The 23,803-nt window shown below is 36.9% G+C and overlaps 1 pseudogene; it reads left to right on the top strand.

Moving 5' to 3' along the window:
• The first annotated feature begins 12,292 nt into the window (after positions 1-12,292).
• LOC103272441 lies at positions 12,293-13,220 on the top strand (annotated as a pseudogene).
• The last annotated feature ends 10,583 nt before the right edge of the window (positions 13,221-23,803 follow it).

Below are 23,803 nucleotides of genomic sequence, written 5' to 3'. Positions count from 1 at the left end.
TAAACTTTCCATATCTAAAGTGTATACATCATCTCTTCCTTATAGGAAACTACATAATATATATAAGAGGGCACTATATAATATAGTTGTATTTAGGAATCAGCAGATTAGAAAAATATCTCAGAATATAACTTTATCAGCCGGGCTCAGTGGCTCAGCCTGTAATCCCGCGCCTTGGGAGACTGACGTGAGTGGATTGCCTGAGCCCGCGAGTTCGAGACCCACCTGGGCAACTTGGCAAGACCTCATCTCTACAATAATTCAAAAAATTAGCTGGGCGTGGTAGCGCGTGCCTGTAGTTCCAGCTCCTTGGAAGGCTGAGGCGGAAGGATCGCCGGAGCCCAGCAGGTCGAGGCTGCAGTGGCCGGGAGTGGCCACTGCACTCCAGCCTGGGCAACAGAGTGAGACTCCAACTCAAAAAAAAAAAGAATAAAACTTTATCAAACTTTACAGATTTCTCACACTTCATTTGCATGAAACTTGCAGTTGTAAGCATGATCAAACATTTGCATAGAAACTACATTGCTATACACCCAGAGGCAGAAGGCTAGGTGTATATGGATGTGGTGCAAATTTGAGCTAGTGAATTCTTTTAAAGGTGAGACTGAGTTCTCTTGATCTCAGCTACCAATTTACTTCCAAATCAATGACACAACTGTGGAAACATAAATAACAGCTCATTTTAGTATAACAGAACTGACACAGATTCCCTTTTGCAAAGTGTGAATTATATTCCTTGAGCAATAAGTCTATTCAAGCACTGTGTTTAGGAAAAAAGAACAGAAAAGAAAATTTAAATTGAAGTTGTTGCCATAGAAGTCAATATGTACATATCTCTTGAAGAATTTTGAAAGTTACTTTTAGTTTGGTTTATTTTCTTTGATTTCAACAGATACACCAAAATATTAATCTAAAATGTAGATGTATTGTCTGATACATTTATTGATTATTTAATTTATGAATATAAATAAAAATTCAATTTATTTGCATAGGTTTATAGTTTTATTCCTATAAATCCATACTAACAAATGGATTTTTAAAAATAATGTAACTGAATGTAACTTCTTGAGAAATACTGTTGACATCCAGAAGATTCTGATTAATTTTTCTATGTTGGTGGCTAATTTAACAAGGACTTTATAAATTAGGATTGATTTTACTACCACATTTATTTTTACTTTGGATTAGGGTTGTTTCTGTGATTTACTGTTGATAATCTCTGTTATAATCTCTTATGATTTCTGTTATAATCTCTTAGACTTGTTATTATTTTAACAAAATAAATATATTTCTATGAATACATGTCTCCACCTTTTTCACTCTTAGTTTGAGTGTATGGCACTACATATTGTTTCTAATTTCTGAAATAATATTTTATAATTGAATTGTTAAAGCTACATTTTAATTAATCTTTTAGTGGATGTAGTGTTAACAAATGGTTTGTTTTAAACTAACTGCAATATTATTGTTCTATGCAGCAAAATTAATAGTTTAATATTATTAATGTTAATTTCAGTTCAATATTTCTAATCTGTTTAAGAAATTTTGGTTCTTTGTTTGAAGCAGAGTTTGAACAAGATAGGTATATTTATTTTGATTGTAATAGTTTCCTCTTTTACCTCTCTTATTTGGTGAATAAATTGGTTTATTTGTCCTGTAAAATTGTTCACATTCTGATTCTGGCTATAACATCTTTGTTATGCAGGTAATATATTCCCTGTATACTGGATATAATTAGATCTAGAAACTTGATTAAATTCAGGATATTTTTATTTTAGTTTGTGACCTGTGGACTTCCTGCTGTGTGAGATCAAGAACACATTTCCGAAGCCACCACATTTAGTGATATTAATTGCTGACTGCTCAGGTGATTTTAGTTTGAGCCATTCATGGTTGAGTTCTTTACAAAAGATGACTTTAATGATAATTGGCAAGATCTGTTATTTTTATTAGAGTTTACAAAATGGAAATCGCCCAAGTCTACCATTCTTTTGCATGTATTACTTCTAGAAAGACTAACTTTCTCTCATTAAATTTGGATTTCTGAGATATGATCCATTAAGGAGAGACAGAATACATTTCTGATTCTTGACCTTTACTTATTTTCAGAAAAATAAGCTGGAGGCCTTGTGACTTCCCAAGGTGACCAATAAGGTTTATTTTTGTTTGTTTGTTTGCAGGCAGTATGACTATAAACTCAAGAATTTTAATATATTTGATGTGGTTCAATCAGTTGCAATAATTGTACTTTTAAAGCTTGAGTTATTCCATATTTAACTAAAGAGATCACTTTAAGTTAGCTCCTAGGTCTTTTTTGACCTCTTCTTCTACCATAGATTGGCTTTCCTTTTTTTTTTTACTTTAGAATTATGGAAATCATGTGGTATGAACTACTTTCAATTGTGTCCAATATTAGGTGATTTCAAATAATGCTCTTTATGGACATTCTAGTAAATGCCTTTTGGTGCACAGGTGTACATAATTTTGTTGATAATATATCTAGATATAAAATTTAAATATAAAAAATACGTATATGTTCAGCTTTAGGAGATCTACATTATTTGTAAAGATCTGGGCTTACTATCTTAACTTCCTACCTGTCACTTTTAATATCTGATTCTCTGGGGGAAGGAAGCAGGCTTACCTCTTCAGTCTCTTCTCTTCTGGATCTTGGCCCCACAATTCCTCCCTGCTTTGCTGACTACTGATGTCTACAGACCAATTATTTCATTATATTTTGTCCAGTTTCTCCGTTTTTTACAGGAAGAGAGGTGATCTGAAACAACATAAACTGCCATTGCTGTAAGCAGAAAGTGTAATTTTTGAAGGTGATTTTGATTTCTGTTTGATAATATTCTAAAATTTATGTTGCAATATTCACAAATATGACTTATACATTGTCAGATTTGGTATTATTTTCTTAAAATTATTTGAAAAACGTCATTGCTTCTTTACGCTCTTAAATAATAACATTAAAATGATCTTGTTGTTAACATTTTGGTGGCATTTCCATATCATCGTCTAGGCTTGGTGATTTATTTTGGGGATAAGGACTTGAAAGATTTCTCTATTTTTCTATCAAAATAAGTTTGTTAATATTTGTTTTTAGCAGGGTATAGTTTGCTCATATTGTTTTATCTGGGTTTAATTTATCCGCTTAGAGTTGGACAAATATATTTTTTTAACTTTAAATTTTTTATTTTAGAGATGTGGGGTACAATTCAGTGTAGGTCTACAAATGTTCATTATGCAGGCACCCTTGTTGACAAGCTGTATCCCTCCATCCCTGGCAGATTCCCCCTACTGCCTTCCCCCCACATCCCGACTGGCAGTTTCCCACTACCGCCAATCCTTTTCTTATAGTATTACAATAATTGTTCAAGGTCTGCTTATGAGTGAGAACATGTGATACTCAGTTCTTTGTTTCTGTGACAGATCACTCAGTATTATAGACTCCAAGTCCATTCAGGTTGCTATGAAGTCCATAATTTTGTCCTTATTTATGACTGCATAATATTACATGGTGTATATATACCACATTTTTTTTTATCCAGTCCTCTTTTGATGGGCAGCACGGGTGCTTCCATGCTTTTGCTATTGTGAATAATGCTGCAATAAACATATGTGTGCAGGTATCTTTTTCACAGAGTAATTTGAGTTCCTCTGGGTATATTCCTAGTAGAAGGATTGTAGGGTTGTATGGAAGGTCGATTTTTAGATCTTTTAGGAATCGCCAGACTGTTTTCCATGGAGGTTGTATTAATTTACACTCTGACCAATAGTGTAGAAGTGCTCCCTTTTCCCCGCATTCTCTTAGCGTCTATTGTTTTTTGAATTATTGTTGATGGCTGTCCTGACTGGAGTTAGGTGGTATCTCAGTGTGATTTTAACTTGCATTTCTTTGATGACTAGTGAGGCTGAGCATTTTTTTATGTATCGGTTGGCTGCTTGTATGTCTTCTTTTGAGAAGTGTCTATTCATGTCTTTTGTCCACTTTGTAATGGGGTTGTTTGTTTTTTCTTTTCGGCACATTTGAGTTCCTTGTAGATCCAAGATGTTAGGCCTTTGTCAGACATACAGTTGGCAAATATTTTTTCCCAGTTCGTGGACTGTCTCCCTGCTCTCTTGATGGTTTCTTTGACTTTGCAGAAGATGGACAAATACTTTTATAATGGCTTTGAAATTTCTTATACTTGGAAAGTCATTTTTCTCTTACATCTTATGTTATTTTATTTTTAATTTTGTCACTTTAAAATTTAGATAAGTTTGTAATTTTTCTATTTTGTAGGTGTTTTGCTTTTGGTCTTGTAACTTTTTTTTTTTTTTTTTTTTGAGTCAGAGACTTACTCTGTTGCTCTTGGTCACCCCAGCCTCAACCTGCCGGTTTCAGATGATCCTTTTGCCTCAGTCTTCCAAGTAGCTGGAAATACAGACATGAACCATCATGCCCCGCTAATTTTTTGATATATTGTAGAGATGTGGTCTCACCAAGTTGCCCAGGCTGGTCTTGAATCCCTGGGCTCAGGCTATCCTCTCACCTTGGTCTCCCAAAATGCTGGGATTACAGGCTTGAGTCACTGTGCCTGGCCATATTTTCTTTTTATATTAAAACCTCAGCTTATTTATTTTCAGCTTACACTTGTTATTGATGATATGCATATTGATATTTTGTGACACTGCGGATTTTCTTCTGACTTGAGAGTTTAGCTTTGAGTGTTTTACCTGTTTTTGGCTTTCAGCTTCCCATTGTCATGTGAGATTTCTATTTCTCATAACTCTGTGCTAAACATCAGTTATATTTTAAAATGTTATTGCCATATAAAATTTCCAAACAGATGTGTCTATCAATGCACTGATTCTTCACTCAAACTTCACTCCTCTGAGCAACATTATCTCTTACACCTATGTCTTCTTATATGGAAAACACTTAAGAAAAAGGTAGAAAATGTCTTCTCTACAGGCAGTGCTTTTATTTTTAGTTTTCTCTTGTTCTGTATAACACTTTTCTTCAGGTGTGTGAGTCCTGAATCTTGTCCATTTGAAGAACTGGGCAATCTGTATTCTTTGTCATGCATTGTTGCAGTTTCCTGCTGAATCTCTTTTTATACCACAAAAACAAATAAACAGATAACATTTTAGATGGACATGATAAACAACATGATACATAAATTTTTTTTATAAAATGCCTTTACTATTTTTTTCAAATTCTATTTAAATAAATCACAACACCTAATAGGATGTCTTGCACTTAGATGGTAATCAATACTTTATTAAAAAATGGAAAAGGTTGCAAACATTATAGTACTGAATCATAAAATATGGTTCATGATTAAAACTGTTTAAAAGCAATTATTAACTCTTTTAAACACACAGATAATATGTCAGATGTGATTTTGCTTTTCATGTACAGTCAAGTCTGAAGCAATGCTTTGGTTGCATTCAATACTTCATCATCACCTCAGTAGATGATCACAGAATGAGTAAATGCATGAGAATGCTCACTACAGTAATAGCCTTTTTTGGAAACAGTTTGAAGCACACGTAGAGAAAGAGGCTTATGGAAGTTTCTTAAAAACCTGTCACAAAAAACAAATAATTTTAAACTTACACTATTCTTAATCAAATTGCTTTGCAAGACCTTTGTACACAAAATTGTCATTAAACAATATTAAGTTCACAAGTTTTAAAATAAAAGTACTATATACGTTGCACAGAATTTTAAGGTAATTATAATTATTTTAAAATAACTTTAAGTGATTAGTCTCTGCTGAACTTAAAATATGTATGTAAACAAACACTTAGCAATTAATTTTCATAAGCAGAGATAAAAATTTCTATGTACAAATTTTCATTTTTATTCTGATATAACAATAAGAAAATTATTAGAAATTCCATAAACTCAAACTTTTTTTTTTAGTAATAACAAATCACCTAAAAATTTTCAATGTTTCTTATTATTCTCCTAATACTGGTGTCTCATTTCAGAGGGATTAAGTAAATAAAATTTTCTTGTGTCTTCTTTTTTTCTTTTCTTCCACCAATATCCATAGCATGCCTTTTGGTTTTCTTGTGTTATTGTGTTGTAGTGATGAATAAAAAAATTCTTTTCTACATAAATGAATAACGTTTATTTGTTTATATTATCTTTCTTTCCTGATATATGCTTATTAGATGACAATCTCTAGCCTCTCTATAATAATCTTAATTTTTTTTGCAAAAAATTCCATATATAAGTTCGTACCAGACAGTCGTCTACTAAACGTTAGCTGCCCTCTATATCTAATACACCCACTGAACCTAAGGCAGATTTGTGCACTTAGGTGTAGTTTTTATTACAGGAGGTTACCACCTTGGCCACAGCTGATTGGATGAGAGGTCACATGATCCAGGGCCTTCCTATCCATGAGCCTTCCGTCTTTTCTCTATTGTTTGTTTCTATAAATACCATCTTTTTGTATATATGTCCTATGCCTAATGATACATGGGGCCAGGCCATATGAATATGGTTTTATATCGCCATGAATACGATGTTTTGTTAGGAAAATCTGAGACTGTTACGATAATAAGGCTAGTTATGTTTTAGGATGATGGAACGGATACGTGTGCTTAAGATTTTGATGTTTCTTATAAGAACCTTTGGAAGCTATTTAAGTGTTTAAGTGGAGATGTAGTGATGAGGACCTAAGCAATTTGATGTTTTTTCAAGATGAGATTGGCCCAAATGTAGAGAAAAGCGGGGGGAAATGCTAGGAAAAGACATGTAGCTTATTAAAAGGTCATTTCAGTATTCTAGACAGGAGATGTAGTTTACCTGAATTTAGAGAAAATTCTATAGCTTCCAACAGACATTAAAGAGATAAAATAATGGGTCTAACAAAGACTTGACATTAGCGTGAGGAAGGTTTTTTCTTTAAAAATGGTTTAGATGGTGATGCCATTAATTGAGAATGGGAAGATTGGTGAGAGCCACTAAGGTGATAAGGACCCGAAGTCTGGATTTGGACATGTTGATTGGATGGTCTTTGAAACTTCAGAAGAGACTATTAGGTGAATGGAATGTGGCACCATCAAGAGTAATAAGAGAAGGGAAATTAATATGTCCTAAAAACTGTTCAAGGCCAGTTTGTCAAGCTTCCACAACAGTGAACACTAATGACACAAAAAGTGGGTCTAATTGTTACACTTGGGTGCATCTGAGTTGGTTCACTGATTAGCTTATAATGCCCCGTAGGACAACTTTGCCTTTATCCTACGGGGAATGCATTGGTAAACTTCATTGAGGGAATTCCATGATTCTCTTTTTATTTCCACGAATAAATTTGAAAAACAGCACAAAACCATTTACCTCCCTGCAGTTGATATTTCCAAGGAAAATCTTTGCTTAAGTAACCTCCACTTCGTCCAACACCTTCCATTGTTCCTCACTTAAGGATTTTAAGTAAGGGTGCTGTAGTAGATGTGAGAGCAGTGGTGACCTCATCAGTTTGACAATTTATAAAGATGATTCTGGCCCTGATATAGAGTATGGTCGAGGGAAACATATACTTTTTTTTCTTTTATCCAGAAAACACCAGCTTTCCTTCAGGAAAACCACTGCTTTCTCAATCTTCCAAAGACTTAGAGGAACTTAGTCCAGTGAGAACACCGGGATCTAATTTTCACTATTTGTTGTCTTTCTATTTGCCTATTTAAAAATAAAATATCCAGGTAAGAAATGAAAATCCTGTTAACTATGAGATTTTCTGTTTCTCTTCAGTTTTTGATGTCTACTAAAAATACCATGTTTTGCTGCTGAGATATACATATTAAGATTTCTTTTTAATAGTAACTTGGAATAATAGAAGAGAGAAGTGGAAAAAACTGATGATGACTCAAAAATTTCAGAGGTTATTTCATATTGTAGAAATTTTCTTTGTCAAAATATGGACAATTAAGTTATACTGTTCAAACCTCTTTATTTTTTACATGGAATCATGAGAAGATGGGGTAAAGTCATCAATGATAATTTCTTAGGTCCTTTAATTCTAAACTATTGGAGATTTCGTATATATATATGTATATATATATTTAAGAACCCAAACAATTGGCACGCTTGACCTAACTATGCAAATTGGGACTATCAGTGATGAGTTTAGGGTTGAAAAGAAACATAGTTAGGCTCACTCAGCACAAACCTCCACTTTGGAAACTAAATGGCAAGTGACCAATTTTTAGCTGAGACACGTCAGTCAATGTTCTTGCCACTTGTGTTGTGTTTTCAGGGTTCCTTTGGGAAATATATATTAAAATGATTTTAAAAAATAAATATTCTCTTGTTTTGTTCTCAGTGAAGTTGGGAAATAACAACTCACCCTTTTCCTTAGTGTCGAATTTGTTATGGAAAAATTGCCTTTGGATCTATTTTAGGGTTAAAAAAAATCCAATCTTGGTCAATAGGTAAATTTTTAAATACATTTTTATCAACAAGAAGTGTTTGAGTAAAATTGTGTTACTCCCTTTATTTTGAGAAACAACTAAACCTACTCACCAAATTATAGGTGCATTTTTTCCTTGTATGTAATCTAAGGGACATTCACCTCCAAATATTTTCAGATTTCTTTTGGCTTTTCTTGTAAAAAACTTTATATGTGATAGAACAAAATCAAACAAATTACTTAAAAAGCACATCAAATATTCCAATATAATATTGAAAAAATTTTACAATAGCTAGCAATATTTCTGATAAGAAAAGTACTTGGATATGAAGAAAATTATTAAAACTTATTATAGTAGTTTAACTAACTACTCATTTACAAACTTTTCAACTATCCTAAAAAAAAAATAATCTCAATGGTTGGAGTCAGTTACCACTGAGAATATTTAAAATATTATGTTACATAATCCAGAAATTTCTTTTTTTATATATGTTTTATTTTAAATATGTGGGGTACAGTTCAGGGTTAGGTATACAAATATTCAATATGTACAGAAATTTCTTAAAATAAGGTTTTATAAAAAAATTATAATGAATTTTAATTTTTATTAAAATTTGTGTTGCTGCTTACTAAGTGCAGTAATAGTATTGTTATTCTTGTTTTATTCCATTTCTCTTCCTGACTGTCAACAAGCTTATGCCTATTCTTTAATATAAATATTGGTACATATAAAATATATAAAATTGAATAAATAGAATGATAACATATTTTTTTTACCATACAAAAAATGTTAGGGGAAGGGGAGGCTGTTTAACTCTCTTCTTTCCTTTATTCTCTCACCTACATCCAGGCAATACATATTAACAACTTGGGTCTATAATTTTATTCTATCTTTTTTTTGTAGCAGAGAAAGAGGTTTAATCATAAGGCCCCAAACAAGACAAGACAAATACCTCAAATTCGTCTCCTTGAGGATTTTGTAAAACCAAAACTTTTTGATAAAGTCCTAATGGAGGCTGTGGTTATAAGGGTTTGGTAGAGTTAAAGTGAAAGTGTGATATATTTGAACAGGCTTTATGTGAAGTGGTTGTCATGTCTCTTTTTACTTATGTGAGAAACTATATTTTTAAACCTTTATGTCAGAATTCCTATGAGGTTTATAGTGAATGTAGGTGTATAGTGAATTGCCTAGCAGTAAAAATAACCCACTAGTTCTATTCTATCTTTATGTTCATATGGTTATATGCAAATATATGTGTGTGTATTCATGGATATACATACAGTAGTAATTTTAAGAATTTATTTTGTTTAATTTGATCAAAACATTTACATTTCTCTACATATTGCTTTTCTTACTTGGCTAACAATTGTGGAAATGTTCGAGTCAGCTGGTAGAGCTATAACTCATTTTTAAGTGACTGACCTAAAATTGATAAGATGCTTATGCCAGGATTTGTTGACCTGTTGCTTCATTCTGATTGTTTTTTGTATTGCTTCTAGCCTTTTGCCACCATGAAAGATGCGTTGGTAGCTCTCTCCGATGAAGTGATGTTCCTGCTATAGGGTGGATTGCAGGCATGGATTGCTGAGTTCAAGGGTAAGTGTATTTTTTAAAAGATGTTGTCAAATTGTGCTTAAAAGCCCTAATAATTTACATTTTTACCAGTGAGAGGGACCTTTTCCAAATTCCTGCAAGCAGCAAAGTTTGCTAATTTGAGGAGTAAAAAAGTGATATCTTCTTGTTTTGTTTACAAATCTTCTGTGTTGGAAAGTTGAGCATTTTTTTCCTCACATGTATTGAATATCATCATTTCAATCCCTTTTTAATTTTTCTATAGAATTATTTAATTTTTTTATCAGCTTGTAACATGTCTTTGTATGAAATACGTACAAGTATTTTAGCTATCATGTTTATTGTAAATATTTTTCCAAAATTTTGTTTATCTTTCACCTAGTAATAGATTTGTCATACATAACATTTTGATGAAATTAAAAATTAAGCCGGGCATGGTGGCTCATGCCTATAATCCCAGCACTTTGGTAGGCTGAGGTGGGAGAATTGCTTGAGCCCAGGAGTTCAAGACCAGCCTGGACAACAGAGAGAGACCCCATGTCTAAATAAATAAATACATAAATAAATAATAAAAGTTATCTCATAAAGAGTTTAAAAAATAAATTAAAAATTAGATTAAATATGCCTATATCTTTCTTAGAATTTATGGGTTTCTTACCTTGGTTAAACATTTCTATACTGTATTTAAATTATATTTATTTCATGAATTTCCTTAGAATTTATTTTAACTTTTGAGTACTTAAATCCAATGAAAATTTTAAAATTGGGCATGAGAGAGAGATCTATACTATTTATTGAATAATCACTTTTTCTCAATGGATTCATTACCCATGCAATATTTTAAATTTTTATATATTCTTGAAGCTGTCTTCAGTGTCTTTATTTGGTTTCACTATATTTTTCTATTTCAATACCATATCATGGTCTATGAAATGACTTTATGTTTGTAACACTGCTACATACTGAACCATTCTTACTGTTCACATTTGTCTTGTCTCTTCAAAACAATTTCATTGTATACAAAATTTATGTTTATAATGTCACATAAAAAAGTAATTAGAATTTTTCTAATTGAAATTCATTTCAATTCTACTGACACATTTAAAACACTGTTTTCTTAGCAAGAGCATATTTTGGCTATTTTTTTAGAAGTTATATAATGGTCTTTATAAATTTTTGTAATTTTCCTTACGTAGGTTTTACATATAAAAAAATTTCAATGTATTTTAAAGTGGTATGGCTACTATAATTAAAATACTTCTTTTTCTTGTTATTGTCTACATAGGAAAAAATCTAGTCATTGTATATACATTTGGCATCCAGTATTTGTTAAAGTGATAGTGCTATTTGTTTAACTATAACAACATAATATCAGCAAATAATATGAATTTATCTTCTGTAATTTTTATGATATTTCATTTATCTTTACAACATTATTTCATTTAACTTTTACATCTTGGTTGTGTGAGAATTTTCAAGATAATACTGCATAATAATGGTCATAGTGAGATTTCAATCTGTCCTTAATTTGAAAGGAGATGCCATATTACTTAGAGCATTAGTTTTGTAACTAATCTTCAGCATATTTCAATGGCTTATTCTATTTCTACTAAAATTTTAAATTAGAAGATAATTATTAAGCCGGGCTCAGTGGCTCAGCCTGTAATCCCGCGCCTTTAGGAGGCTGAGGTGAGTGGAGTGCCTGAGCCCGCAGGTTCGAGACCTGCCTGGACAGCGAGACCTCATCTCTACAATAAATCAAAAAATCAGCTGGGCGTGGTAGCGCATGCCTGTAATTCCGGCTACTTGGAAGGCTGAGGCGGAAGGATCGCCGGAGCCCAGCAGGTCGAGGTTGTGGTGGCCGGGAGCGGCCACTGCACGCCAGTCTGGGCGACAGAGTGAGACTCCAACTCAAAAAAAAAAAAAAAAAAGAAGATAATTATTAAATTGCAAACAAGTTTTCTTTCTTTCTTTTCCTTTTTTAGATTTTAAAGATGTGGGATACAATTCAGGATTGAGTATACAACAAACAAATTTTCTAAATTAGAAAATAAGTCCACTTCTCTTATACAGGCAATGCAATCTTTATTATACATATATTTCTAATTTTTAGAATCAGTTTTCTGAATACTTATAATTTGGAAAGAATACTTAAATAGAAGATGAATCTCCTGATTAAGAGAATTCATAAACAAGGAAAGAAAGATGTATTTTTTTTTTTCAAATAAAGAGTGATTATTTTCCTGGTCTTTTATGATGGTGTTCTTCACTTATTCTTTCATTGCAGTGATTACCCTGAGTGGATACAATGGAGACAAACAAGACACAGGTGATAGAGTTTGTCCTCAGAGGACTCACAGATCGTCCAGAGCTGCAAGCACCCCTGTTCCTGGTGTTCTTGGGGATTTACCTCATCACCATGGTGGGCAATCTTGGTCTAATTGCTCTCATCTGGAAGGATTCTCACCTTCACACCCCCATGTACTTATTCCTCAGCAGTTTAGCCTTTGTAGATGCTTGTTCATCATCTTCTGTGACTCCCAAGATGCTTGTGAATTTCTTATCTAAGAATCACATGATATCCCTGGTTGAGTGCATCACCCAATTTTATGTTTTTGCTTCTAGTGCTAACACGGAATGTTTCCTCCTGGTGGTGTAGCCATTTGTAACCCTTTGCTTTATCCAGTGGTGATAAAGTGCTTTATCCAGTGGTGATGTCCAATATCTTCTGCATTCAATTATTAGGTGTTTCATATATTATGGGGTTTCTTCATCCTATAATGCATGTGGGTTTGTTATTTAGATTAACTTTCTGCAAGTCAAATGTTATACGTTATTTCTATTGTGAAATTTTACAACTGTTTAAGATTTCCTGTACTGACCCTGGAATTAATATGCTCCTGATTTTTGTATTCTCAGTCTTTATACAATCTTTCACTTTTATGACTATCCTCATCTCTTACTCCTATGTCCTCTTTGCCATCTTGAAAAAGAAGTCAGAGAAGAGCAGAAGCAAAGCCTTGTCCATGTGCAGTGCCCACCTGCTCTCTGTGTCTTTGTTCTATGGCACACTCTTCTTCATGTATGTGCGTCCAGGATCTGGACCAGCAGAAGATCAGGACAAAATGTATTCTTTATTTCACATGATAATAATTCCTCTGCTAAATCCTTTTATTTACAGCCTGAGGAACAGAGAAGTCACAGGTGCCTTGAGGAGAGTAATACATCAATAAACAGTTCTTAAGGAAAATTTCAAACTTTTTCTTTCCAAACTTTGCAAAAATGGGGGACCTTGAGTTATGCACCTTAACCTTGGCTTTATAATTTTAACAGAAGGCTAGTGTCTTCAGCAGTTTCTGAGTTCTATGTAATGATAATATAATATGATATTGATACTTTTGCCTAGTTGTCTAGTACACTGCTGATGGAATTAAAACCACTCCATTGAAACACTAATAACATGTTAGAAATACTCTTAATTATTGAGTATTAAGAAATAATGTATATTTATTTCTTAATCTGGAGATTTAAAATCATTTATAGTTTCCTGATTTTATATATATGCAAATACATAATTTACAACTTATCATTTTACAATACCTTCTGATATTCAAGAGATTGCTCACATAATTGTCCTAGACTGCGTTGAAAGAAATAATTAAGAATTTTCGAAAAAATAACAAGCACCAATCAAAACTAGAACAGTGTATTTCAGGGTCTGGGTTGTGAACTAGCTATAGAAGAATCTTATCTAGTATGTATATTAGTTATCTATCAAACCTGTTTAGTCTAGAATCTTTTTTGTTTGTTTCTGTTAAAACAATATTTCTCAAACTCTACTGGGCATTGGCATCACCTGGAGAGCATGTGAAAACTTAGGCCTCAACACTAAAGTTTCTGATGCAAAAGTATTAATGCTCTTAAATTGAGAAGAGAACAAATGTTTTAAAATAACCACTGAAGCAAAATTTTTCTAACTCAAGATATTTAGCAACCAGTCAAACTGGAATTTCTAACACATTCTACATTCATTACTCAAACAGCACCAAGCAAATATTCTACATGTTTCCACCCTCTGCTTTGTACTTTTCTCCTGGTTGGAACAGATGGGTGTAGAATTCAATAGGGCATTTGTTTCAAAGGCTGAAATACTGTGATTTTTAAAAATTACCTTTCTTGGGAGGGAAGGTAGACAGTAATGACGCCAATCAAAGCTCCATAGTCACATAGCAGCAAGGTCAATGGGAAGAACTTTTTGTTCTTTAGAAAAAAGTTGTCAAGATGAATCGACATTTGGACCACTATTCTTTCAGAATTTTGTGTTAAAGATGTTCCAAGTGCTGTGATAATGTAATGTTTGCATCATCTTGAAAGAAACCCTTTAAGTAAGATTTATTTGAAGGCAATAGCTAACAGTAGCTTCAAGGTGTTTCCCTCTGATTAAAAAAAAATGTGCTTCCAGTATCTGTATTAGTCAGGGTTCTCAAGAGAGACAGAATTAATATAACCTATCTACCTACCTACCTACCTACCTATCCATCCATCTATCTCAGTTACAGTTATATGCAAGATTATAACTTTCTTTTGTCTTTGTTCAGTCATTAACTGTGATTTAAGAAGATGCTGTGGGCCGAGGTGAGAGGATTGCTTGAGCTCAGGGGTTCAAGACGAGCCTGAGTAACATGATGACACCTCATCTGTACAATAAATCAAAAAACGAGACGGGCATGGTGGTGCATGCCTAAGGCGGAAGGATCACCTGAGACCAGAAAATTGAGGTTGCAGTGGTTGCAAGCATACCACTGCACTCCAGCCTGGGCAACAGAGTGAGACTCCAACTCAAAAAAAAAAAAAAAAAAAAAAGAGAAAAAATTGCTGTGGGTGCCAAATTGACAATGGGGAGATTTGTGATGGATATTTTTATGTGTCATTTTGACTTGAACAGGGGATGCCCAGGTATCTGGTTAAACATTATTTCTGGCTGTGTCTGTGATGGTGTTTTAGGAAGATATTAACATTTGAATTGGTGGACTGAGTAAAGCAGACAACACTCTCCGATGTTAGTGTGAGTAGGAATCATTCAATCTATTAAGATCCTGAATGAATCATTCAATCTATTAAGATCCAAAGGCAAGGAAGTTTAAATTTACTCTCCTCCTGACAGATGGGACTGGGACATTGATCAAAGGTGGTGGCAGGTTTGACTGTTGTTATAGGTGGAGTGTGAGAAGGGGGTTGCCACACACTGAGAACCGAATTTGAGTCCTTTAATAGATGGTGGTTGAGAGGTGGCTCATGTCTCCAAAAACTCTTAACCCGGAATACAGCAAACCAGGGGTTTATAAAGACAAAAACCACAAGTGGGCTACATAGCAATAGGGAACTAAAAACAAAAAGGAAACAATTACTTGGCACAACATTTGATTTCAGTTAAACAAAAGTACAATTAGAACAAGGAACTTGTAGTTAAGGAGTTTCCAAACACCAGGGGAACGAGGGAGTGGAACAAGAATGTGGACTTGTTAGTACAGGAAGGTTGCAATGGTCACACACGGGGCCAGGGGGCGGGGGTTGCATCTGGGTGAACTGGCAGCTAATATGGAAGATTTTTAACAAAATGGAGTTACTTATATTAGACAAGCTATTACAGGCTGTTATAAATTTTATAGATATTTTATTCCCCCCTTTTATTTGTTCATGAGTCAATGCATTGACTCTTTTGTCATAAGTATACTATTTTAGCAGGTTCTCATATTCATGAGCCTGACAGAGGAAATTTGCTGTTTGACAAAGCTAATAATTTAATTTAATATACAGGGTCCTATTTAGAATTATACAGGTTAAGAAACACCAGAACAAAAGAGTCTTAGCTTGAGATGTTGGACTTCAATTATGACTGCCTCTCTTTGGATGGAATTTGATAACAGGCCAAGAGGGTTATTTTTAGAGTCCTGTTCTGTAGTCCAATGGCCTGAGCTGGGTGGAACAATGTGGTCAAATCTGGTTCTCTTGACTCATGAGTGGTGAATCCAGGCTGACAACCCATCCACTTTGAGTGCCGTTGGGGTGGTAAGGATGACAATGTAAGGTTCCTTCCAGGCAGGGTTGAGTTCTTTCTGGAACTTTTTGACATAGACCAGGTTTCCGGGCTGGAACTGATGGCATGGCATGGAGGATGGGGTTGGCAGGACAGTACAGACATTGGAATGCACAGTGACCTGGACCTGTTGGAGGAACTGGAGATACTTTAACAGAGATTGATTAGTAATTTTTTCAAGAATGGGATTTCGTAACCAGGGTAACAAAGGAGAGGGTCTCCCAAACATGATTTTATATGGGGTTAACCCAGGCTTGTATGGGGTGTATCTGGTCCAAAGAAGGGCTAAAGGTAAAAGACTTACCCATTTTTACCAGTCTTTATTATTAATTTGGTTAAAGTTGTTTTAAAAGTTTGATTCATGCATTCTACCTGTCCAGAACTTTGTGACCGGCAGGCACAATGTAATTTTTGAGTTATACCCAGTGCCTTGCTGACCAGTTGGGCTATGGCAGAGGTAACGGCAGGACTGTTATCAGAGCCAATGGAGAGAGCAAGCCCAGATCTAGGAATAATTTTATGTAATAAAAACTTTATAGCCGGGCTCGGTGGCTCAGCCTGTAATCCCGCGCCTTTGGGAGGCTGAGGTGAGTGGATTGCCTGAGCCCACAGGTTTGAGACCCGCCTGGGCAGCGAGATCTCATCTCTACAGTAAATCAAAAAATCAGCCGGGCGTGGTAGCACATGCCTGTAATTCCGGCTACTTGGAAGGCTGAGGCGGAAGGATCACCGGAGCCCAGCAGGTTGAGGCTGCGGTGGCCGGGAGCAGCCACTGTACTCCAGTCTGGATGACAGAGTGAGACTCCAACTCAAAACAAAAAACAAAAAACTTTGTAACCATAAGTGTGGTTTTATTTTTCATGGCAAAAGTTTCCGTCCAACCCAAAAAAGTTTCTACAAACACTAGTAGATAGTTGTACCCTACTTAAAGGGGCTTTGTTTCTGTAAAGTTTACTTCCAAGTTTTCTCCAGTGCTTGATCCTCAGGCCCTGATTCCTTGGTCCTTGTTTTGCATTGATTTGGGTGCAAGCAGGACATCTTGCTGCTATTTTGGTTGCTACACATTTTAAGTCATTAATATGATAAAAATGGCTTAACAGCTCAGTCATTTTGGTGATTTCCAAATGGGTGGTAGAATGTAGTTGTCTTACCAAAGTATGTCCGAGAGCTTCAGACAAAATAATTTTAGAGTCTTTGACTTACCATCCGGTAGGATTCTTGTGGGTCCTGCCTGATGCTCTAGTTCTTTTTCCTGGGTGTAGGTAGGCTGTCTTGGAAGAGAAGGAACTGGAAAGGTTTTAGTTAGTAGGTTAGTCAGGGGCTCAACTGGAAGTTCTGCTGCCTCTCGGGCTTCTTGATCTGCCAGGCGATTTCCGGTTGCCTCTGGAGTGTTTGATTTTTGATGTCCCCTGCAGTGAATGACAGCTACCTCTTTGGGAAGCCATATAGCCTCTAAAGAGCTAAGACTTTTTCCTTTTTAAAAATAGTCTTGTCCACTGCAGTAAGAAGTCTTCATTCCTTGTAGATCATGGCATGGACATGAAGTGTAGCAAAGGCATACTGGCTGTCAGTGGAGATGTTTACTCATTTTCCTGCTCCCCAGTGCAGGGCCTGAGTTAAAGCAATTAACTCAGCTTTTTGAGCCGAAGTACCTTGGGGCAAAGACTGTGACCAGATTACATCCAGAACTGTGGTTACAGCTGTACCAGTCTTGCGGACTTCCCCTATCACCAGACTGCTACCATCAATGACTAGGTCAGCATCAGTCTGACTTAGGGGAGTGTCCTGAAGAGCAGGTCGGCTAACCTGAGAGATGTCCAACATGTCTTCACAGTCATGAACTGGCATTTCTGGATTATCATTGGGCAGCAAGGTGGCTGGATTGAGGCACTGAGTAGGAGAGAAAGTTAGTCTAGGTAGGTCAAGTAGGAGGCTTTGATACTGGATGATATGTGAGTTTGACACCCAATGGCCAGATGCTCCCCAAAGCAGAATTTCAACAACATGGGGAACAGTTAAAGCCAGGTTTTGGCCAAAAGTCAATTTATCTGCTTCCTTAACTAGTATGGCCATGGCTGCAATGGCCCAGAGACAAGAGGGAAGCCAGAGGTCACTGGGTCCAGTCTTTTTGACAAGTAAGCCACCAGTTGCCTCCAGGGTCCTAAGGTTTGAGTGAGGACCCCTTTTGCAATTCCTCATTGTTCATGAATGAACAAGTGAAAAGACTTGGTAACATCTGGGAGGGCTAAAGCCAGGGCTTGAGTGAGAGCCGTCTTGAACTGCTGAAATGGTTGTTTTTCAGTAGCAGTGCATTGCAAGGGCAGGTCCCCTGCCATGGCAGTGTATAGAGGTTTGGCAATTCCAGCAAAACTGGGGACCCATAACCGGCAACACCCTGCCACCCCCAGGAATTCCCATACCTGTTTCTTCATCATTGGTGTGGGAATTCAGAGGATGATTTCCTTTCTGGCTAGGGTCAGGGTTTGCTTACCCTTTGTGAGCTGGTATCCCAGATAGGAGACCTCAGTTAAGCATAGCTGTAGCTTTTTAGCTGATACCCAGTAGCCCAGGTCCTGGAGAAACTGTAATAGATCTTTGATACCTTTTAAGCAAGTGTCCAAATCTGCTGCCACAAGCAAGAGATTATCCATGTACTGGAGCAGAGTACATCCAGGGTGCATGGCACGAAACCCTGATAAATCCTGTTGTAAGGCTTGAAAAGTGTTGGTGAATTCTTGAAACCCTGTGGCAATCAGGTCCAAGTTAACTGACTGGTGTCTCCCAAGTCAGGATCTGTCCATTCAAAGGCAAAGATAGGTTAGCTAGCAGGGGACCAGGGAGTGGAAAAGAAGGCATATTTTAAATCTAGCACAGTGTACACCTGGTGATGAGGGGGAAGTAGACTGAGCAGTGTATACTGTTGGAAACAGGATGGATTGTTGTAACCTTTTAGCTTAACTTCCCTCAAGTCCTGGACTGGTCGATAATCAGAAGTTCCTGGCTTTTTAACTGGTAAGAATGGAGTGTTCCAGGCAGATTGACAAGATGTCAGAATGCTAGCTGCTAAAAGTCTTTTAATGTGAGGAGCAATTCCTTTGCGGACCTGTAAACTCATGGGATATTGAAAAACACAAAAGGAGTGGCTGATGCCAACAGACTCACCACAACTGGAGGGTGATGCTTTGCCAATCCCAGCAGATTGGTCTCCACCCAGACTGAAGGAAATTCCTGCTGTAACTATAGAAGCAAATCTGATGAGACATTTTTAGTGGGAGAATCAGGAGAAGCTGAGAGGTATTTTTCAGAAAGCAGAACAGTGACTAGCATTCGATAGATTATCAGTAGGAATATACATTTTAGTTTCATCAGGTAAGAACATGATAGTTGCTCTTAGTATCTGGAGCAAATCTTGGCCCATGAGAGGGTATGGGCAGTCAGGGGCTATGAGAAATGAGTGGGTGACCCATTTCTGACCTAAATCAACCATCTGGTTGGAGGTGAACTTGCAGTTTGTTATTGCTCCTGTTGTCCCTTGAACAGAAATTTGTTTGTCAGACATAGGTCCTAATGGTGACTTCAGGACCAACAGTTCTGCCTCAGTGTCCACTAAGAGTTGGACTGGATGGCCCCTGACAGCAGTGGTTACCATGGGCTCTTGGGAGCCTAAAGAAGAAGAGCCCTGCCTCCTCAGTCTGAGTCATTTTTGGCTTCATCAGTAGAGGGCAGGACCAGAACTGACTTAAGGTCCTCTGTCTTTGGGCAGCAAGGACAATATTTTACCCAGTGACCCAGCTCTTTACAATATGCACATTGAGTCTTGGCTAGCTGAATGCATCCAGTTTCCTTTTGTCCCTTTTTAGTTTCTCCCTTTGTTTTACATGCTGGCCTTGAGCCAGGTTTGAAGACCTGAATGGCAACAACTAATACTTTTATCTGCTGGTTTGTTGTTCTGTCCATTTCCTTGTCTTCCTGTTTCTATTTCTCAGCATCTCAGTTATTAAAAACCTTTTGGGCTACCTCAAGCAGCTGAGAAGTGTTCACTCCTGTGAAACACTCAAGCTTTTGTAACTTTTTCCAGGTGTCAGGAGCTGCCTGAGCTACAAAATCCAAATTGATAGCCTGAGCATTTTCGGGTGCCAAGGGGTCAAACGGGGTATAGGTACAGAACACTTCCTGAAGATGTTTAAGAAATGTCCCTGGTGACTCCTCGGGACCCTGAGCAATCTTGGTAGTCTTGGAAAGATTGATAGGTTTCTGGGTTGCTTCTTTTAAGCCAGCTAATAGAGTCCAGTGATAGGTGTCTAAGGCTCTGGGCCCTGCCAAAGTGTTAGGGTCCCAATCTGAATAAGAGAAGGGAAAAATTTCATTCAGCATTTCTTGGTTTTCCTTCTCCATACCAGCAGTCAAAGCCAGAACAAATTTCCTAGCCTTGACCCTGATACATTCCTGCTCCTCAGAGGTAAAAAGAATCAGGAGGAGCTGCTGGTAATCATCCCAGGTGGGGCGATAGGTCCACATGACTGACCCCATTAAGGGGGTCAGAGCCTGCAGTTTATCTGAAAACATGGGATTTTGGTATTTCCAATTGTATAAATCAGAGGTGGAAAAAAGGAGCATAAACCAGGGAAGCCTACTCAGTCCAATCTGTCCCCTACCAAGGAAGCACTTCCTGAAGGGGAAGGAGAGGGACTGGATTCATTCGGGATTGGAGGCAAGAAACCAGAGGCAGAGAGGACAGAGGGGAGTTGGAAGAGGTGAGAGCCTGAGTCAGAATGAGAATGAGAGATGACCAGGTTTTACTGGTCAGCATGAGAAATTTGAGTTTTAAGAAGACAAATTACAATAGGCTGGTACTGGTCATGCTTAAGGAGTCTGTGTTTCTGAAAAGACAAAGTCAGCAAAGTTAATCTTTACCTAGAGTATGCATTTCTCCAGGACACAGCCTCTACTTTCTTATTATTGTGTTAGGGCTTAGAAACAAAATAAAAAATGGATTCCTGCTCTTGGTCTGTCTTTTTATTCCCCATTCCTGCTCTTGGAAACATTTTTATGATCCTGGGAAATGGGGCAGAGATTAATTTTCTGTAACTGTTTCCTGTTGAGGTGGGCCATAGAGATGTCCCTTACCTATTTATTTCCAAGGGCATGAATAGGAAACAGTGGGACTTCAATCGAATACTATTTGAATTTAATAAACCACTGAGTGAGAGCACAGGCAGAAATTATTAAGCAAACAATGATAAAAAAGGCTATTGCCCCAGAAACAGTGCTAGAAAAGTGAAAGTAATCTCACAAATTATAAGCAAGACAGGGTAGAGTTTAGGGATAGGCTTAGAACAAAACTTTAACCATGGAGGGGAGTTTTGGACTAAATTCAACTATTGGTCGGCTATAAGGAAATTGGTTAAGGCAACCAGGAGTCCCCGTGATGACCTTCCAGACAGAATTATGCAAACTTCCAGAGACCCAGTGGAGGATTATTTAACAATAAATGCAGGTCAGTCATTTTCACAGAGGGTTCAGGGTCTGCCTTTAGAAAGATGGACACCGTTGTCCTCAGTGAACCCAATAGAGAAATTTCTTATTATGCAGTTCAGGGGACTGGAGGGCTTAGAAACCCATGACCCCACATTATCAAAACCAGTGGCCTCCAATTATGAGGAGGTAAGCAATGGCTAGTAGAGATTTATGGCCTTAATGCCAGTCTTGGGGTGTAGCAGAAGCAAGCCCTGTGGTGAAGAGCACAGTAAGAATGCAAAGCAAGGAGAGGGGCCAAAGGTGACAGAGGTTTAACAATAGCATATACTGTCAGAAACTAGAGAGGGTACCCAAGTTGACTCTGTTCAGTCAATGTCTTGGCTTAATGAACAGTGTTTAAGGAGTGACCTTGTCAGTCCCTAACTCCCTTAACAGAGTGACCACAAACTGAATGAAACAGAGAGAACAAAATCTTACCTCCTAGGAGATGCAGATGGACTCAGATAATTTTGAGGTGGTGGGAAGTCAGCAGTCATTCCAATTCCCTCCAAACTAGATGAGAGGTTATGGGGCCCAGGAAAGTGTCAGGGGGCACATCCCCTATAATGTCTCCACCAAGCTGGGGATAGTTGGAGCTAGGCTGCCTCCTGAGCTTGTGGCAAAGTCTTGCTGGGGCCTCCAAATGTTATAGCTGGAGTGCAAGAATGGGTCTCCAGACACTGAGAGTTTAATTTAGAGTCTTTAATAGCCGGCAGTTGAGAGGGGGCTCATTCCTCCAAAAGCTCTCTACTCCAAATGCAGCAAGCCAGGGGTTTATAAGGGCAAAAACTGCAAGTGGGCTACATAGCAACAGGGAACTAAAAACAAAAAGGAAACAATTGCTTGGTGCAACACTTGATTTCAGGTAAACAAAAGTACAATTAGAACAAGGAACTTGTAGTTAAGGAGCTTCCAAACATCCGTGGGACAAGGGAGTAGACAAGGATGTGGGCTTGTGAGTATAGGAAGGTTGCAATGGTCACAGGCAGTGGGGGTGCATCTGGGTGAGCTGGCAGCTAAGGTGGAAGATTTTTAACAAAATGGAGTTACTTATATTAAGCAAGCTATTACAGGCTGTTATAAATTTTATGGATATTTCACTGTAAGGTGAGGACACTGTTTGCTTTTAAGGTGGTGCCCTGTTGCTGCATCCTTTGGAGGGGTTGAATGCTGTGTCCTCACATGGTGGAAAGACAAGCGAGACAAGTGAACTGAATGCTGTGTGAAGCCTATTTTATATTGGCCTTAATCCCATCCAAAAGGGAAGGAACCCTTATGGCCTAATCACCTCTTAAAGGTCCCATATATTAATATGGTCATATTGGTTGTTAAATTTCAATACCTGAATTTTGGGGGAACACAAGACATAGCATTATATCCATGACCCTCCCAAATTCATATCCGTCTCACATGCAGAATACATTCATTTCATTTTAGTACCCCTAAACATTTTGACTCATTTTAGTATTAACTCAAAAGTCAAAAGTTTGGAATCTCATCTGAATATCACCTAAATCACATGTGTAAGACCAAAGGTATGTTTTATTTTGAAGCAAATTGCTCCCCAACTGTAAACCTGTGAAATCAAACAAGTTACCTGCTTCTAAAATACATTGAGTGGATTGCCTTAGGTAAGATGAATATCTTAACAATGTTGATTCTTTCAATCCATGAGCATGGGATTTTTTCCCACTTGTTTGTGTCATCTTTGATATCTTTGAGTAGTGTTTTGTAGTTTTCATGGCAAAGGTTTTTTATGTCTCTGGTTAGGAAGATGCCAAGGTATTTCTTTTTTTTTTTTTGTGGCTATTGTGAATGGGATTGTGCATTTTATTTGGGTTTCTGTTTGTTTATTATTGGTGTAAAGAAATGCCATTATCTTTTACACATTTATTTTATACCCTGAGACTTTGCCAAAGTCTTTTATCAGTGCTAGGAGGTTTTTGACAGATTTTCTTGGGTTTCCAAGGTATACAATCATGTTGTCATGTTCTACTTTCCAAATACACCATGGTAGAGGTTGGGTTGCCAAGGTTCCAGGGGAGACTACCCCCATGGCTTTGCTGGGTACAGCCCACAACACAGCTCTCACAGGAGCTTGCAGTTCTCCCAGGTTGGCATTGTATGCTAGGTGCTGTACAGGTTTAACATCTTGCTCCCACAAATTGGCTGGAATTGCCCTATTGGGGGCTCTCTGTGGTG

The sequence above is a fragment of the Carlito syrichta genome, unplaced genomic scaffold, assembly GCF_000164805.1.
Source record: "Carlito syrichta isolate Samal-C Ts95f unplaced genomic scaffold, Tarsius_syrichta-2.0.1 Scaffold312566, whole genome shotgun sequence".
Taxonomy (NCBI): Eukaryota; Metazoa; Chordata; class Mammalia; order Primates; family Tarsiidae; genus Carlito; species Carlito syrichta.
The sequence above is the reverse complement of the archived record's forward strand: the minus strand, read 5'-3'. Positions and strand labels throughout refer to the sequence as shown.